A 19,700-nucleotide genomic window follows, 5' to 3' on the forward strand; every position below is an offset into this window, starting at 1 on the left:
CCGAGACGCCTGGCAAGAATATGACGGTCGATGATTTTTGTTCCTACCGTAGGATCAATGGCACACATCTCACAGCCCCAGCCTATAAATAGTGGGGGCGGTGAAACCCTCATTCACCACAGCTCCCATCCACTTCATCTTGTAACCGTTATGTCCTAGGTTTAGAGGGCATGGAATAGATGAAACACATGAGTGTGCATTTGCATTCATGCATTAAAATCATGAAGTTTTTAAAACTTTTTGATGGAGCCTGTAAAAGTGATTGAAGTTTCACTTGAGCAAATGATTTAGGACTACTTCATCCAAATGAGTGTTAAAACCTTGAAATATTCTTTGGTGAACTTCTATGACTATGATGGTAGAAGTAAGAGTCGTAAATAAAAGTGAATAATACGACACACATCCTTAAAGAAACAAGTAAAACTTGATGGTTAACTTATCTTCTCTGGCCATCAAGACATTCATGTGCTAGACAATCCTCTGGCACATAATCAATCAACCTAAAGCCCAACTCAACTATATCCTTACCTTATTCTATCTAATTCCTAGCTTAACCACCACCATTCTTACCTACCGTTACTTGTGATTGACATTGTCAATTATCAAGATATCAATTCCAATCTTTCGAGAAAAGAGATTTAGAGAGTCTTGTTTATCCTAAGCCCTAATTCTTACAAGTTTATATTTTATATAATTCGATTGGTGAGCGACACACGTGCAAAAGATTTAGGGAAAGGCGCCTTTCTCTATATCAAATCAACCTGTCAATAGACGGCCGCAAAATTTTGCACCTATGGTCTAGAAACCAACTCATCTTCATCTTTTGTATCACATCCTGGATAGGCCATCCATTGTGTCTTGAACCGACAGCTTCAAGCTCCAGCTGCGAGGAATCAATCTACCTGTTTGCGTCGCCTCTTCACCACTGGACACGCGGGACCTCCATCCTGATGCCGGCCACGGCGACGACGTCCTTTGCGAGATGTCGCTCCTGCGTCGGAACATGCTGTGACAACAAAAGAATCTGGCAAAACAGATGACAAAAGATAATGATCAGTAATATTTAAGAAATCCATTACCAAGAACAATAGAATTGCCAACTGAGGCTGACCGTTTTCATCACGTCCTTGGCCAAGGGTGGAACCGACAAAATGAAATCCAAGCAGTAATCCTCGAGTTTCGAACAGTCGTGACTGCGCGCCACCATCAGTATGTCGAACGCGTTGTCTTGCGAGATTTTCTCGGCCAAAATGTTTTCGCAAATGATTTTCATCCTACCGAGGCCAAACCGGCATGCCGCGGCCAGCACATCTTCTGCAATCACCGTGCTACAAAAGGTCGGCAGTTCATCGGTGTAGACAAAGTGGAGCACAGCCTTGAAGACAGTTGCCTTGACGCCATTAATGGATACAACACGGAGATTATCGTTGTTGTCCGCTGCCGCCGCCACCGCTTCAAATAGGATTGGCGATCGCGCAGCAATAACAAGACCATGCGCGCGAATCTCGCTACCCTCGACAAGAAACCGCACGTCCGCCCCCTGCTCGCTCACCATTAGTTGCTGGAGTTGCAAGGCGATGCTTGACGATGGCACAATGACCGTGGCTCCCGTGGTCGGGATGCTCGAGCTAGTGTAGGGCTGCTCTTTGGTGATGGCAATATTAGCATATATGGTTAAGGAACCATCATGTGCTGAGCTCTTTTACGGTGATTGGCACGGAACTTCAGTTCCGTCTAATCGAATCTAGGTTCCGTCTTATGTATTTTTTCCTAACCGTTGATTAAATTGGTGTGTAACTTCTATAATACTTCAATAATTTTAACTGAACGTTTTGAAGATCAACTCTTGAAATCATATATAGTCAGGAAAAAAAGATAATCAATCGTGCTTCATCTCCAAAACGCACACGCCGAGCCGCCGCCTTCACTCCATCGCAGACTCGAGCCGCCGCCGCCCCTCCCTCCGTCGCGGCCGCCCCCTCTCCTCCGTTGCAGCCACCAGCCGGCACGGCCGGCCCATCTCCTCCATCGTAGGCGAGCTGCCGCCACCCCCTCGCAGACGCGAGCCGCAGCCGCCGCCGCCTCCCTCCGTCGCAGCTGCCCCCTCCCTCCATCGCAGCCGGCAGCCACCGCCGCCCCTCTCTTCGTCGCAGCCGCCAGCCGCCGCCGCCCTCTCCGGCGCAGCCCCCCTCACCTCCGTCACGGGGATCGCCGGGAGAGTCAGCTACAGTCTAACTCTCACGGATCTGTATCCTGATTCAGACATGCATTTAAACAAGTCATTCATTCACTGGGCAAAACAGGAACTAGGGTCAGGAGCTTAGGTAAATTCTCAGTTAAGAGATGTGCATGCATATGTTCAGTTAGCAGCCACATATACATGTTACATAAAGTGATGCTGGATGAGAAACTGATTTCTAATGCTCTTGTGCATGTGCATACGGACACTACCACACCTTATGTGTAATGGTTAATTGCAGCAATTCAATGATTTTTATACTTATCAGGTAACTAAACTGCAATAAAACATGCATACACCAGTCAACATATGCCTCACTATACCGATACTGAAACCTGTGGGTTCACTATACTGATTTTTCTGACCAAAACAAGCAATCGAAAATACACAAGATCTCTGAACACTCAGTTTTGAATAATTTTAACTGAAACTGCGTATGTTGCCCCATAGAACTGAGGACCTCTCCTGCTAGCCTAAACTTATTATCACAGGTTGTCACCATTTATAAGGACCTAAAATTCCTTCATTTTTTTTGTGTTTCTTCTAATTCCATGGTTCTTATTGTTTCCTTAGTTCTGAGTAACCTCTCAGGGCATGTGTAGAATCAAAGAATTCAGGTCTTCCAACCAAGGTACACCCCGCCAATGCACTTGATCCTGCTCCCCCAGCTAAATCTGTCTCGATTGTTGACTGTGTTGTGTTTTGATGTGTCCCAGGTGGCTTCGTGGAGGCGGCGGGCGGCAAGGTCTCAGACTGGCAGCAACATCACACCATCAGTGTAATGCTTCCACTAGAAATAATAATGATACGGTCCTGTTGATTTTCAAGAATCATCCCAATATCTCAGTAAAGCAACTAGTACATCGGAGGCTCAACACAAAGTTGACACCTTAAGGAGATGAATCCATGCTCTGGAAGCACAGACAGTGATTGCATTTATGAACAACACCAAGCTACTGAAGGATGTTTTATTTAAGTTGGAGGCCCGTGGGATAAAAGCTATCGAGCTACATGGAGATCTTGGGAAGCTTGCAAGGTCAACAGTCTTGAAAAACTTCAAGAAAGATCTCGGAAAGCTTGCAAGGTCAATAATCTTGAGAAAGTTCAAGGGAGGTGAATTCAGATTTCTAGTCACGAACGAGTTTATTAGAAAAATGCGGAAGCAATTAGGTGTGCACAAGTGCATGTGGCCAGATTAACGTTCATAAGGAGGAGTACTTTAGTTTCTCCAAGCAACGTTGCTTTTCATGAGAATTTAGTCTGGTTATAGTTGCCAGTAACCATTTTTGCTCCCCAAAGTTTGTATACATTGGAAAATACTAGCTTTTCCTTGTAACATTTAGTTGTTTTTCTTATGAAGGATAGGCATTGAGCTCTACTATTTTGTTTTGATGTGCCCCTCTTATGGAGCCATATTGCGATTTGTAACTACTGGGAATGCCTTAATACTACCCTGGTCCTATGTATTTCAAATTGCTTGGCTGAAATATAAGAGAAAAAACCAAGATGAATATCCTGCGGCTAAATCGGATAGAAATTTATTATAGTAGGTTTGTCACACCGTCAGTTGGAGCCGTATTCATTGCAGTAAGTCTGTCACATATAGTTTTCTCTTGGCATGCAACAATTTTGCCACTGCAATGCTGGACTTCTTTAATTTAGGCTAAACATCCACCTCAATGAGTAGTGGGAAACCAAGAGTGCGTCTCTGCGTTCATCTGCTGGTATCTCAACGTATTCAAATTATACATCCCAATGAGCAGTAATACAAGCTTACTCGGAAGCAAGGCCACTAACTAACTAAAGACAATGTCCCACTGCGAAAACTTCTCCATGGTGCCCCAGTTGTCAACCTGACCAGTCAATTTTCAGCTGAAAATCCAATGAAGATCACACACGAAGACACGCACACATTGCGGTGGCAAACCATCAGCATTCAGCACTGCAGTACAATTGGCACCCATCTGAACATTGCGAATGGGGTAGCTCAAGCTGTATGTGCTGCTAGAACAGGACCGATGAATAAGTTGTGATCGGCCATGAGGCCCGCGGTATGCTGCGCCAGATAGATCCCCTTGTCGGTGGCCCTTGTCTGGTTGGAGAAGGAGTCGCTGATGGCAACAGCGGTGGGTTATGAAGCAGGGCTCCACGTTCCCAGTGAATCCCATCTTCCTGTAGCTGCTGTTCAACCCACGCGGGTGAAACTGGAGGATAGAGTTGTGTACTGCCGTTGTCGATGATGACGGCTGGGCGCAAGGTGGGTTTCATCGCCCGCTCCTTTCTCGCCTAGCGCCAGCGGCGGCGGCGGCCAGAGCCCAGCCCGCCACCGATTCCCCCAACCTGGCGCCCCACCTCCCTCCTCGCCTAGAGCCGGCGGCTAGAACCAGAGCAAAACTACCGCACCAGGACACCGCTGCCGCTCCTCCCCTCACTGCCTCTCCGTGCAGGATAGCGGGGTAAAGAGAAACCGACAGTGAGAAACGAGTTGGGATGAGTTCATCAGGAGAGATTTGCAAGATGTGTATTGTTTGTTGCTTTAAGATTCGCACGGTTTCATCTGATGATTTGGCTGTTCGAAAGGACGTCCGTTTTTTATAATTTTTACAAAATGTATTAGAGGATCCGGTCCCACGAATTTTGGTTCCGGTCCCATATTTTTGGTTCCGTTGGTTTGGTTCCGTCTATTTAACACCGTTAGATCAGGGTGGATAGACGGTTATTAGAAATGCCAATCATTGTAAAACTTGTATCATGTGCTAGGTACCGCGATTTTGCGGATTCAAATATAATAAAGTTTTCGTATCCCCAGGCTTCATCCTTTTGGGTATATGTGGTGGGGACAACTGCATCTTTTCTCACATTCACAGGAGCCTTTGCACTTGGGTCGTAGACCATATAGTTCTCGTTCACCTTGATACCCTCGGCTGGTGGGTAACTCAACAGCCTGAGGTTCATAGAGATACTCCCTTGGCGCTCTTCTGATGGGTACATCTCCAACATCCAATCGTAATTGCTGACCTGAAAACTGCCCGAACAGATCGTTTGGTAAACACCAAGGCTCCTCATGACGTCGCAAAAGTTATGGATCCTGAACTCGTGGACGCCGTGTACCTCCTCTGACGCACTATACATTGACCAGCTCTTTTCCAGAAGCCTACCCGGCGTGGAGGAGGACTCGAAGGCCCCGTTGCGGTTGTGGTTGTGCGTGGCTACTCTTTCCATGATCTCGATAATCAAAGGGCTGCAGCTTTTCTTGAGCTCCTGGCACTCCTCCGTCGCCATCACAGCGGCGTATACCTCGGGGTGAGATGCTATGTACTCGATGCAGGAATCCTCGAGTTGACGGCAGCAGTGACGGCCACGCGCGCACCAGCAACAATGTCCCCATGACACATGACAGTCGAGGTGTCAATGGTCTCTGCTAATATGTTGTGGCACATGAGCCTCAGCCTCTCCAGGTCGTACCGATCCGCGGCCACGAGCAGGTCGCGTGCCATGGATCCACACCGCTTCGACGCATACTTCTCTTTGCACGCACGCTGGGGCTGGGCCGCTGTATTTCTTGCTTTAATGGGAAGCTCGTCCGTGTAGATGAAGCGGAGCATAGCCCTGAAGGTGGATGCGCTCATGTCATCGATGCTGAGGCGCGTCCCGTTCGTGTGCCACCGGAACTCCGCGGCGAAGACCGATGATCGCATCGCGAGCACCAGCTTATGCGCCTGGATCTCGGTCTCCTCCACGACGAATGTCACATCTGGCTCCATGCAACGTCGCCTCCTCTCACTACGGGAGAGCACAGATGTGCCGACGGCCGCCGTGAGTGCCGACGGTCAAATATCGGAGCCGTCGGCACAGAAGCATCCGAACCGCGGCGACAAAGATCGCCGTCAGCGTTAAAATGGCCGTCGGCACAAGCCGTCGGCACCAGTCTGGCCGTCGGCACAACATTTTTTTTTCTTTTTTTTACTACAGACCTGTGCCGACGGTTATACCGTCGGCATAGCTTTTTTCTATTTCTGCACAGCAGTCTTCAAAAAATCATAACTAAATCATTCTAATTGAGAAAAATAAGTATAATATATCAAATTTTGCAGAAAAACAAGATCTATCATAGAAAATATAAAAAATGGAATATTTCAAATACCTAAACAAATCTTTTTAGAAATGAGCTATAATGTTCGAGGTTTCATGGCTTTCACACACGCCAAAAATGAAAAAATTGTCGCTCGTGGGTCGGATTAGAAATCCGCGTCCGAGGACTTGCTTCCCATCCTAGGGTCCACACACGTGCCAAATATGATCTCGTTTCGGCAAACTATGCCATGCCGAGACCGTTTCCCACCTCATTTCCCCTAAAATCCATAGAACTCCAGACGTGATAGCCCTTTTCGTGAAGGGTTTTTCGAAATAATTGTCGTATCCCAGTTTTAACAAACGGAATAGTTACTATGACATATAAAATGATGTCACGCGGCTCCGTGGGATTTTTGGACTTCGTTCAAATTGTCATCTGGCCAAAACAGGACCGCCGGGACATGCGGTATCGCCGTATCGGGCGTGCGGGTGCGCCCATTCACGAACAAACTAAACAGACAAAAATTAGCACATATAATGATGCGTCGTAGAACTTAAAACAACGTTTCCGGAATTTCTGGACCGACAGATAGTTCACCCCTAGTTCAAATCTGGTCAGTTTCCAGCGGATTCGACGGGACACCGCCGGAGGCCGCATGGGTTCCCAAAATGCTAACGAGTCCACATGTCTTGTGATAGGTGGTGTGTAGGTGGTCTACTATCATTGCACGGAAGTTTTATGTTATACTAAAATACGCCCCATGTAGTTGCTTCACAAATAAAAATCGTTTGGGCACGCTAAAAATGAAAAGATGGTCGTCCGTAGGTCGGATTAGAAATCTGCGTCCGGGGTCTTGCTTCCCATCCTAGGGCCCACACACGTGCCAAATATGATCTTGTTTCGGCAAACTATGCCATACCGAGGCCGTTTCCCACCTCATTTCACCTGAAGTCCATAAAACTCCGGACGTGATAGCCATTTTCATGAAGGGTTTTTAAAAATAATTTCCGTATCCCAGTTTTGACAAACGGAATAGTTACTATGACATATAAAATGACGGCACCCGGCTTCGTGGGATTTTTTTGACTTCGTTCAAAAAGCCATCTGGCCAAAACAGGACCCCCGGGACATGCGGTATCGCCGTACCGGGTGTGCGGGTGCACCCATTCGCGAACAAACTAAACGGACAAAAATTAGCACATATAATGATGCGTTGTTGAACTAAAAACAATTTTTCCGGAATTTACGGAGCGACGGATAGTTGACCCCTAGTTCAAATCCGGTCGGTTTCCGGCGGATACGGCGGGACACCGCTGGAAGCCGCATGGGTTCCCAAAAGCTAACGCGTGCACATGTCATCCGATAGGTGGTGCGTAGGTGGTCTACTATCATCGCACGTAGGTTTCACTTCATACTAAAATGCGCCCCATGTAGCTGCTTCACAAATAAAAACCGTTTGGGCACGCTAAAAATGAAAAGATGGCCGACCGTAGATCGGATTAGAAATGCGCGTCTGGGGTGTTACTTCCCATCCTAGGGCCCACACACGTGCCAAATATGATCTCGTTTTGGCAAACTATGCCATGCCGAGGCCGTTTCCCACCTCATTTCCCTTGAAATCCATAGAACTCCGGACGTGATAGCCCTTTTCGTGAAGGGTTTTTTAAAATAATTACCGTATCTCAGTTTTAACAAACAGAATAGTTACTATGACATATAAAATGACGTCACGCGGCTCTGTGGGATTTTTTTGACTTCGTTCAAATTGTCATCTGGCCAAAACAGGACCCCCGAGACAAGCGGTATCGCCGTACCGGGCGTGCGGGTGCACCCATTCGCGAACAAACTAAACAGACAAAAATTAGCACATATAATGATGCGTCGTTGAACTAAAAACAATTTTTCCGGAATTTCTGGAGCGATGGATAATTGACCCCTAGTTCAAATCCGGTCAGTTTTCAGCGGATACGGCAGGACACCGCCGGAAGCCGCATGGGTTCCCAAAAAGCTAACGCGTGCACATGGCATGTGATAGATGGTGCGTAGGTGATCTACTATCATCGTACGGAGGTTTCACTTCATACTAAAATGCGTCCCATGTAGCTGCTTCACAAATAAAAACCGTTTGGGCACGCTAAAAATGAAAAGATGGCCAACCGTGGATCGGATTTGAAATGCGCATCCGGGGTCTTACTTCCCATCCTAGGGCCCACACACGTGCCAAATATGACCTTGTTTCGGCAAACTATGCCATGCCGAGGCCGTTTTCCACCTCATTTTCGATAAAGTCAGTCAAATTTAAACTAGAGGTAGTTGATTTAATGCTCATGATTTTTGGGTAAGTTAACTTTGTAGGTTCAAAAGATGATATGGATGTCATATTTGTATTCCTCTCATTTTTCTGATCAATTTAGACATATTATTTTCCAAATTCGTATTTACTGATATTAATTATTCCTTATTAAATAAAAAACAAAAAATAAAATCATTTAATTGTATTTCAAATTCTATATTATTATTATTTATATATATATATTCATTGTTGTTTACTTAAATAATTGTTTAGAATTTAAAAATATAGAGGTGTGACATCACGGTCAAAGGGTTAATATGGTAGATATGGTAATATAACATCAAGGTGTCATTTCTTTCAGGTAAGCTCATCCGAAGAGAACCAAGAAGTTAAGCGTGCCGGGGCGGGAGTAGTGCGAGGATGGGTGACTAACTGGGAAGTTTGACTATAAGTGCAATTTGACCTAAGATTAAGTGTACTAAGTGTGATTGTGAAAGATTAACAAGTAAAAAATAGAAGAAGAAAAGTGAAAAAAATAAAAAAATCATTTTTTTTTAATATTTTTTCGAAAATAAATTTGAAAATTTTGAAATACTATTGACGGTTTTACCGACGGCCAGTCTGTGCCGACGGTGATCGGACAGTCCCCGACCAGAACTATGCCGACGACGCTATGCCGACGGTCACCGTCGGCACAGCCTATGCCGACGGTCAACGTCGGCACAGCCTGTGCTGATGGCTGGTGGCCGTCGGCATACAACATCTCTCCCGTAGTCTCCTCATAGTCCGAGTCATCGGCAAGTAGAAGTTTGTGGAGATCCTGAGCAATGGTCGGCGGCGGCACCACGCAGACGAAACAGTTCCTAGTCTCCACAGCAGCTTCGGGTGAGTACTCCTCCAAGACGTCGACGGTGCATCGGACGGTGAGCCTGTCGTCTCTCACGTAGCGGGATTCATGGCCATGGTAGTCGTCTGGAACGGACAGTTCCCAGGTTCTATTCGCTTGGAATATCATGGCGTCCTGGCTTCGCCACACGGCGGGCGGCCAATCACCAAGCGGGTCCTCGATCCTGATGCCCGTAGTGGCAACGACGTCCTTGGCGCCGTCCTTGGCGCCGATGCTGAGAAGCTCGAGTGTGATGGTCGCGAGGTGACCTTCATGGTCGAAGCCGCAGGCGAGTGGCCAGGTGTGTCCGCCGGCCAGGAAGGAGCCGGACTTGATGGAGGTGACAATGGTGACGCCCGCACTGGCGAAACGCTTGCGGCCGCTGCAGCCGACGATGTGGAACTCGTGCGTGCCTCGGACCACCGCCGACCTGTGCGTCGACGCCGTCTTCTGCCCCGTGGACGCCATGGCTGGGCGCCTTAATTAATGGTTGTTAGCTAGTAGACAATCGACTAGATTAATGTCATGTATTCATACGATTAGATTCGAGCTAGTACCTCTCCTACACGTACGCACGAAGGTCTCCTCGTCAAAACTAGCCATCTAAACACAAACACATTCCGATACTCGGCACGTGTTTTCGGCAAACAACACGAAATCACTCCAAGTTTCTAGCATCCTACTAACAACACGATCAGAAAAAATCCAACCTTACATAAAGTTAAGCAGGGCACGATAAAAAATCCAAGAACTGATTAGAGATTCTAGTCCTAGCACAACCAGTGCTTTGCAATTATTTGGCTGCGGGTGAGGCCAGTTTCCTATTAGGTATTTAAATATTCCTATTTATTATCGGAAACTTACCATAGCTGAATGGAATCTGGTCGAGGAACGATTACAAATTAGATTAAGTAGCTGAAAAGGCAAATTACTATCCGTGGGAGAAAGATTAGTTTTCATAAATTTAGTACTACTAAGTAGCATGGTGATGTATATGATTTCTTTCTTTCAGCTGCCAGGAGGAGTCTTAAAATGATTGGATTACTTTCGGTCAAGATTCTTCTGGCAAGAAGATAGTGAGAAGCGGAAATATCGATTTACGAAATGGAGTGTGGTTTGCCGACTCAAAGATCAAGGTGGTCTTGATATTCAAAACCTCGAGATCAAAAATAGGACTCTACTTGGTAAGTGGTTATTCAAGCTACTTACTCAGGAAGAAATTTGGCAAACCCTCCTTAGGAGAAAGTACATCGACTCTAATGCATTGTCTCTGGTTTCTTGGAAACCCGATGACTCCCATTTTTGGGCAGGTCTTATGGCGATAAAGAAATTTTTCTTTCCATTTGGTTCTTTCTCCATTAAGGATGGATCAGAGATTAGGTTCTGGGAGGATAAATGGCTAGGTAATGTCACGCTCCGGAAACAATACCCAGCTTTGTATAATATAGTGCGGCACAAGAGCGATACTCTCGCTAAGTGTTGGAAACTTCACCACCGAATGTGTCGTTCCGACGAAGTCTCATTGGACCTAGACAAGCATCATGGAATGACTTGTTATGACGTATAGATTTTGTCCGGTTGACACAAGGGTTAGATGTGTTTCGCTGGAACCTTACTGGGTGTTTTCTCAGTGACCTCTATGTACAATGCTTTAGTACAACCTGATATCCATGTCGATAATAATTTGAAATTTGGAAGATGAAGATTCCACTAAAAACTAAAGTGTTTGCGTGGTATCTTCGTCGGGGGGTGATTCTTACCAAAGTGTGTCTTCTGTCATCATGACGAGACTATTAAACATCTTTTCTTCCATTGTTCATTTCTCGTTCTATATGGTCAGATGATGTAGTGCAGTTGGGAAACCCCACGAGGAAGTATGATGAGCACATCAGTAGGTTTAATCGATCAATATGACAAAGAAATCACTTCTAAATATTGTTGCTAGCTAACTTTGGTAGGGTGCACTACCGGTGTCAGCAACAATGCGGAATCTGCAGACAACACAACCAAACTACTTTGCCCTAACTTACAGTGAGGTTGTCAATCTCACCGGTTTTGCTGAAAACAAAGCATTAGACATATAGTGTGGAAAGAGATGCTTGTTTGCAGTGTAATAAAGAGAACAATACTTGTAGTAAGAACATAACAAGTGTTTGCAGTAGATGATTTTATCAGTGTAAAAGAAAGGACTAGGGTCCACAGTTCAGTAGAGGTGTCTCTCCATAAAGATAAATAACATGCTGGGTACACAAATTACAGCTAGGCAATTGAAAGAATAAAGATCATACATGACAAGATGATTACTATGAGATTCATTTGAGCATTAAAACAAGATTTATATACCGTAATGCAACTGCATCTATGACTAATAATCCACTCTCGGGAAACACAACATGTAGCATTACATAAGGATGATCTTTTTTTAACCAACATAAGGATGATCTTGATCATGATAGGTAGCTCACAAGATCTAAACATGAAGCATAAAGAGGAGAAGATAACCATCTAGCTACTGTTATGAACCCGTAGTCTAGAGATGAACTACTCACGCATCACTTCGGAGGCGGACATGGTGATGAAGAGGCCTCCGGTGATGATCTCCCTCTCCGGCAGGGTGCCGGAAAGAGCTTCAGAACCCTCCCGAACTAGGGTTGACGATGGAGGTGATGGAACTTTTTGTGGATGGAGGTTCGGGTATCTAGGATTTTCCCGAGGATGTCGATTTATAGGTGAAAGGGTGAGGTCGGTGGATGCTCGAGGGCCCCACACCATACCTAGGCGTGGCCAGGAGGGCACGTGCCTAGGGGTGGTGCGACCGCCTCCCGGATCTTATTCGTCTCCCCTCTGGACTCCGTCTTCGTGATAGAAAAATAGGAACTTCCGCTTTTGTTTCATCCAATTCTGAGAATATTTTCTGTACAACTTTTCTGAAATACAAAAACAGCAGAAAACAAGAACCGGCATTGTGGCATCCTGTTAATAGGTTAGTTCCAGAAAATGCATAAAAATGCCACGAAGTGTAAACAAAACATATAGCAATCGTGTAAAACAAACATGGAGCATAAAAATTATAGATATCAGCATCCCCAATCTTAACTCTTGCTCGTCCTCGAGTAGGTATGTGATAATAAAAATAATTTTTGAGGTTGCAGCCAACACAATCTTGATCAAGTTATTGTAAAAACATTGTGAGCTGAGATCAAAGTAGTCTAAACATATGCATGATAGATATAATTCTAACAGTAGAACTTAGCAATTATGTTATAACATGAAAAGTAACTCAAACAAAAGATCATGAATAAAAGTGCACTGAAATCAACTGTTTGTTTTTTAGCATAGAGAAAGCATAACAAAGTGGTATTCAGCTTGTCCTTCATGGAATAGCAAAACATAAATGCTAGGACACCTTTAAAGTTCAAATGGTGACTAGATACAAATAATTTGAGAACAAGTAATAACATAATTATGAATCAATCAATATGTCTTGGGACTATGCACATTATAGTCAGAATGACAACTATGCTCTCTTAATTGGTGCATAAAGTTAGAAGATGAAGACTCAACATAAAAGTAAAAAAAAGGCCCTTCGCAGAGGGAAGCAGAGATTACTCCTGTGCTAGAGCTTTTTTATTTTGAATAAAATAGAGATATTGAAAATGTATTTTGGGAGGTATGTATGTCTATGTCAACGAATGGCATGAGATAATTTATCATCCTTTCATGCTTAATGGCTTCAAGAGCGGCTCCCATAGAGATAACAATAAAGTTCCTCTTCTCCTTTGTTTAAACAAGCTAAGTTCATGATTTATCAAGTCCATAGTATTAGGAGATTTATTTTATTATTGGTTTATTTAGGTGGGCTAGGCACTCAGTTGTCTGCTCTTTTTGCAATATTAGGGACTAACAAATTATGCATGCTAGTTAAGGTGCGAAGCCAAATAAACATGAAAGAGATAATAAAGCATCCAACACTTCCTCTTGAGTTAAAACAGGAACACAAAATAGGTAATAGTTTTTTAAGGTTTAAAGGTAGCACACAAGCAATTTACTTTGAAGTGGCGATGAAATACCACATATAGGTAGGTATGGTGGACACAATTGGCAAACTTTGGTTTTTTGGGAGTTGGATGCACGAGTAGAGCTCACACTCAATACATGTGAAGGCTAGCAAAAGACTGGGAGCGACCAACTTAGAGAGCAATAATGGTCATAATCATGCATAGCGACAAAACATTATTAATTAAAGTATAAAGTGATATTAAAAGTCAAAAACTAAATGATCATAGAGGCTTGAGGTGCTGGTTTGTTGTCATAACATGGTGTAAGCATGTGCCAAATCAACCCAAATAAAGCATCAAAGTAGAATACCACAATATTATGCTTTTGTATGATGCAAACAAAACTGATTCTTTCAATGGCACATTAAGCACTCTCAGATATTTGAGACCAGTCATGCTATAACAATAACTACTAAGCATACAATTAAAATAACATCTAACATGACATGCTAAAGTCTAAGCCGCAGTCTAAACAAGCTTCCTTTTGCACACTATAATCATGAAATATTTTACTCTTCTTCAACACCAATCAATTTATTTGAAACAACTCTCATAGATAATAATAAAAAAAGATAAGAGAGATAATCATACCTAACTAAATAAAACTAAAAATCTCTGAACAAAATAAGAGTGGAAAACAAGAGCTAAACGCATTACTAGCAAAAGATAACAGTTGCAGAACAATAAGAGTGAAAACTAGAGTGTCCTAGGCAATGGAAACGGAGTGTGTCATCATCCAAAACAAATATGCTTGGATACAACCATATACTACAGCAAACAAAACAATAGAAAACTAAAAACAAAAATAAATGCGCTCCAGGAACAACACATAGCATATGAAGCAATAAAAATATATTGTCTTGAAAGATGACCTGATATTTTTTGTTGATGAAGAAGGGGATGTCTTGGGCAGCCCAAGCTTTGACGCTTGTAACACTTTGATATTTCTTGGGGTGATATGGGAATCCCCAAGTTTGAGCTTCTGTCCATCCTTCATATCATCACATCATTCTTGTCTCCCTACACTTGAAAACTTCCTTCATACAAAACTTCACACAATTTTCATTAGCAACATTAGTACAATCAAAATAACAAATCTATTTTGGTTCAGTTCTAACACAAGTAAAACATCCATTAAAACATTAGCTACTGTAGCAACCTCTTTTAAAAGCTCTTCCTCTCAAAAGAACTCAAAAAGAAATAGATTAAGAGGCAAATGCAAATAGTGGCAGAAATCTGTCAAAACAGAACAGCAGGTAAATATTGATTTTTTCGAACATCCTTTCTTGCTCAAATCGAAAAATGCATAACTAATAAAAGTTAGATAATAACACGGGGCATATGCTCAAAAATTGTAAGCTCAATCCGATGTTCTGGCTGGGAGTAATAATGTTTTTGGTGACACCACAAAATCTGTTTCGGGACAGCAACTTCCCCAAATCATACCTGCTTCCAATTAGAGGATATCATTCGCACAAAAACGAAATAAAAGGATAAGGAGAGTTTATTACAGAGATAACAACTTCCAAGACTAAATAAAAGAAAAATTACAGAAATAAAACATGTGTTATCTCTGAAGAGTGCTTTTCTTTAACGCCTTTCAGCTAGGCGCAAAAAGCTTGAATCAAGTATTTTCAAATGAAGAAGCATCAACATCATAATTTATCCTAATAATAGAATCAAAAGGTAGCTTCTTTGTCTTTCTAGATAAGTATTCCATACTTTTCTTGAGTGGGAATTGATATTTAATAATCACATTTCTCATATCAATAACAGCACCAACACTTTTAAGAAAAGATCTTCCTAAAACAATAGGACAAGAAGCATTGCATTCAATATCCAAAAAAACAAAGTCAACAGGGACAAACTTATTATTAACCATAATAAAAACTTTATTAACTCTCCCCAAAGATTTCTTCTTAGCAATATCATCAAGATGAACATCCAAATAACATTGTTTCAAAGGTGGCAAATCAAGCATATCATACATTTTTCTAGGCATAACAGAGATGCTTGCACCAAGATCACATAAAACATTGCAATTAAAGTCATTCACTTTCATCTTAATGATGGGCTCCCAACCATTTTCTAACTTCCTAGGAATAGAAGATTCATGTTTTAACTTTTCTTCTCTAATTTGCACGAGAGTATTTGTAATATTTTTGTAAAAGCCATATTTATAGCACTAGCACTAGAACTTCTAACAAGCTTTTGTAGGAACATAATTAGTTCAGAGATATTACAACCATCAGAATCAATGTCATTATTATCAGAGGTAATAGGACTATTGTCTCCTATACTTCGAAAAATTTCAGCACTCTTATCATAAACGTATAGTTTCAGTGGTTCTAGCAAATTTTGTAGTAGGAGTGGGGACTTTTTCTACACCAATTATTTAACATTAATAGTAGGAGGTTTGCTAACATTTGATACTTCATCACTACTAGTGGTGGTAATGGTACAAACTTTAGTCATACTATTATTTCTAGCAATTTCATCATCTCTTTCTACCTAACATGTAATTCAGCCAACATCCTAACATTGTCATCAATTATAAATTGAAAGGCATTCAAAGTCTTTCTTTCTTTAACATCATGAGGCATAACTTTTAGTTTAAGAAGTTCAACATCAAGAGCAAGGCTATCATTTTTAGAAGCAAGAACATCAATTTTACCAAACTTTTTCTCAACGAATTTATTAAAAGCAGTTTATTTACTAATAAAGTCCTTAAGCATGACTTCCAGATCAGAGGGTGCACTTTTATTTTTGTTGTAGGAATTACCATAAGAATTGCCATAACCATTATCATTATTAGAAGGATATGACCTATAATTGTTACTACCAAAATTATTCCTATAAGTAATGTTGTTAAAATTATTGCTTTTAATGAAGTTCACATCAACATGCTCTTCTTGAGCAACCAAAGAGGCTAAAGAAATATTATTTGGATCAACATGAGCTTTACCATTAACAAACATAAACATAATGGTATCAATCTTATCACTCAAGGAAGGGGTTTCTTCAATAGAATTTGCCTTATTACCTTGTGGAGCCCTCTCGGTGTGCCATTCAAAATAATTTATCATCAAGGAGTTTTGTTGCAGCCCCTAAAATGATGGACATAAAGATACCTACAGCAGCTGAATCCAGAAGGTTTCTTGAAGAAAATTTCAGTCCTGCATAAAAAGTTTGGATGATCTCCAAGTAATCACCATGAGTGGGACAATTCTTTTCCAAAGATTTCATTATTTTCCAAGCTTGAGAAACATGTTCATTATCAAATTTCTTAAATTTCATTACGTAACTTCTCAAGGATATAATCTTAGCAAGAGGATAATATTATGTCACTTCTCAAGAATCAATACTATTTCTAGAAAAAGATAGCAACCAATCTTTAGCTCTCACTCTCAAAGAGAAAGGAAACAATTTCCGTTTAATAATATCTCCATCTACATCTTTATAATTTTGCATCTCACAAAGTTCAACAAAATTATTATGGTGAGAAGCATCATTATCAGTACTAACACCAAAAAATTGCTCTCCCATAACAATATTTAAAAAAGCAGGTTTAATTTCATAGAAAGCTGCTTCAGGAGTAGGTGGAGCAATAGGTGTACAAATGAAATCATTGTTGTTTGTGCAAGTAAAGTCACACAACTTTGTGTTCTCATGATTACTCATTTTAGCAAGATTAAAACAAAACAACTATAAAATGAACTATTTTTTTGTGTTTTTGATAAAAAGAAGCAAACAAGACAAAGTGATGGGTAAAAAAGTGACACTCTTTATTGCAAATCACTTCTTGATTATCTGCAGATGATTACTAGATTCTTTGCAAATGTCTATCAGATTTTTCTTGTGACTTAAACTGATTAACAGATTAGCACTTAGCGATTACCAAATTATCACTTAGCCTGATTATCATATAAGCACTTAGCAAATATCAGGTTACCATTGCGGAATTGCAAAAATTTAATCTAAGCACATAGCCACATACCCATCCAGGTTAATTATATTGCTAACAATTACCAGGTTGTCGGTTAGCAATTATCAGATTATCACTTTGCAGATGTTAATCTAGACATGAAACTCATCCAGATTAATTATCTTGCTACTAATTACCTACTATATTATCAGTTAGCTAATACTAGGTTATCGCTAATCTAGATATGAACTCGTCCAGATTACTTATCTTGCTAATAACAACCAAATTACTACTTATTGATTGCCAGATTATCACTTAATACTTGCCAAATTAACAAAAGAGAAGATCATATAGCACATCACGTTAGCAATCATCTATCATCAATCGACTTGCAGATAAATTGTTCAGGAGGAAAACATGAAACTATTGCATGCACGCCTCAGTTTGCTCGTGGGCAGCGGCCTCCTTGCGCTTGATGGGGGCGGCATGCCTGGTCTTGTCCATGTTGATCTGCTCTTCATGGGGGCTCGTTGATGGCGCCCTCCCTGCTCGATGAATCCCTCCTCCTAGTGAGCATGTCTTCATGGGCTCGGTGACCTTTCATGATGCGTGCTCCGCAGCGGTGGCCTGGCCTTCCCCGATTTGCGCTCCGCGACAGCCTTTATGTTGCGTGCTTGCCGTCAGTAGCGCCCCTGCCCTTGGGGAAGAAGCTTCCTCCTCATGCTCATGGCCGGCGGGCTGTCAGGGGACCTTCGTGCGTAGCGCTGGGCTTGTCGGCGCGGAGGCCTAGCCGGTCCGTGCTCATCGGCACGGTGGCCTCCTCGATTAGTCTCCTCCCAATCTTCGACGATGCAGCTTCCCCCGATTCGCCTCCTCAACCTCGTCGGTGGTGGCCTGGGGTGCGATGTTCTCCCGTGGAGTCTTTTGAAAGAGAGAGAGAGACAACAAATGGATAGGAGATGCTCGTGAGTGGATAAGAGGAAGGGATAAAGATGAGCGGTTGCACCAAGCAGGATGAAATTCTAATCGTAACGCACCGTCGTACGGGCGAGCTATCCGTGTGGCGCCTATCAGTATCTTTTTTCCATCAATTTCTACAATATATTCTCTCCTATTTTTTCTTGTTGTATATAAATGTTTTTTATTTTGTTTATGATTTTCTGTGAGCCACAAAGTTTTGTAAGGCAAAAAAAATACACCTTTTTTGTTCATAAAAAATTCTCAGCTTTATTTAAGTTTGCATATATCTAAACACTAACACTGTCGAGGGGGCTTCTCGACAATTCCCACCATGAGAGACTTAGGGTTGATGAAATCTTGCAGGTAAGTGATGACCCACAAGTATAGGGGATCGCAACAGTCTTCGAGGGAAGTAAAACCCAATTTATTGATTCGACACAAGGAGAGCCAAAAAATACTTGTAAGTCTTAATAGCGGAGTTGTCAATTCAGCTGCATCTAGAAACAGACTTGCTCGCAAGAGTTTATCAGTAGTAACCGTTTATAGCCAGGGGCGGAGCTCCCCTTTGGGCAAGGTATGGCATCTGCCCTACCTTGATTTTTTGCAAAAAATCGCATATATATATGCATCTATACATATACAAACATTTTTGTACAAGTTGTGTTCGTTTCTGAAGAAAAAGCAAAAGGAAAAAGAGGAAATGGGCTGAACGGACGCGAACTGGGCTGGTGCTACCTAGCTGGGCCGGACGTGTGATCGCTGCCGGGACGTGCGATCGCTGCCAGGACGTGCGATCTGGTCATCTGGCCATATACGATACGTCGAGACGGAACGAGATTGCTCCAGCCTCCAGGAAAACCAATCGCGTCTCGCGTGCCTCCAGCGAAACAGCCGGCCGCCGCGTCTTCGTCTCTTCGACGCGATCACCGGATCAGGCGAGTACCGACTACCGAGTACGCTGCAAGATACAGATACAACACTCCGGGTCTCCGACTCTCTGTCCTCCTCGACATCTTCATTGCGTCTCCGTCCGCACGTTCCTAATCGCCTACCGATGTTCTGCTGCAGGCTACAGAATACAGATCACCCGGCGCCTGTGTAGGATTCTACGAGATTTTGCAGTTCAAAGTTTGAACAGTTTATCGCTGTGATTTTATGGTCGACTAAATATTGTAGGCACATGGATGAGAGAAACTCATGTAACAATCGAGGCAGGGAATTTGCAGATAATAATAAAATGGTATCCAAGTACTAATCAATCAAT

The 19,700-nt window shown here is 42.5% G+C and overlaps 1 long non-coding RNA gene and 1 pseudogene across 1 annotated transcript; one reads left to right on the forward strand and one right to left on the reverse strand.

Moving 5' to 3' along the window:
• Positions 1-919: 919 nt before the first annotated feature.
• LOC124664604 lies at positions 920-9,961 on the reverse strand (annotated as a pseudogene).
• Positions 2,152-3,712, forward strand: LOC124664492. Its single transcript, XR_006990447.1, has 2 exons — positions 2,152-2,870; positions 2,956-3,712. It is a non-coding gene; the product is annotated as an uncharacterized LOC124664492 (long non-coding RNA).
• Positions 9,962-19,700: the final 9,739 nt, after the last annotated feature.

This window comes from Lolium rigidum, chromosome 6, assembly GCF_022539505.1.
Source record: "Lolium rigidum isolate FL_2022 chromosome 6, APGP_CSIRO_Lrig_0.1, whole genome shotgun sequence".
Taxonomy (NCBI): Eukaryota; Viridiplantae; Streptophyta; class Magnoliopsida; order Poales; family Poaceae; genus Lolium; species Lolium rigidum.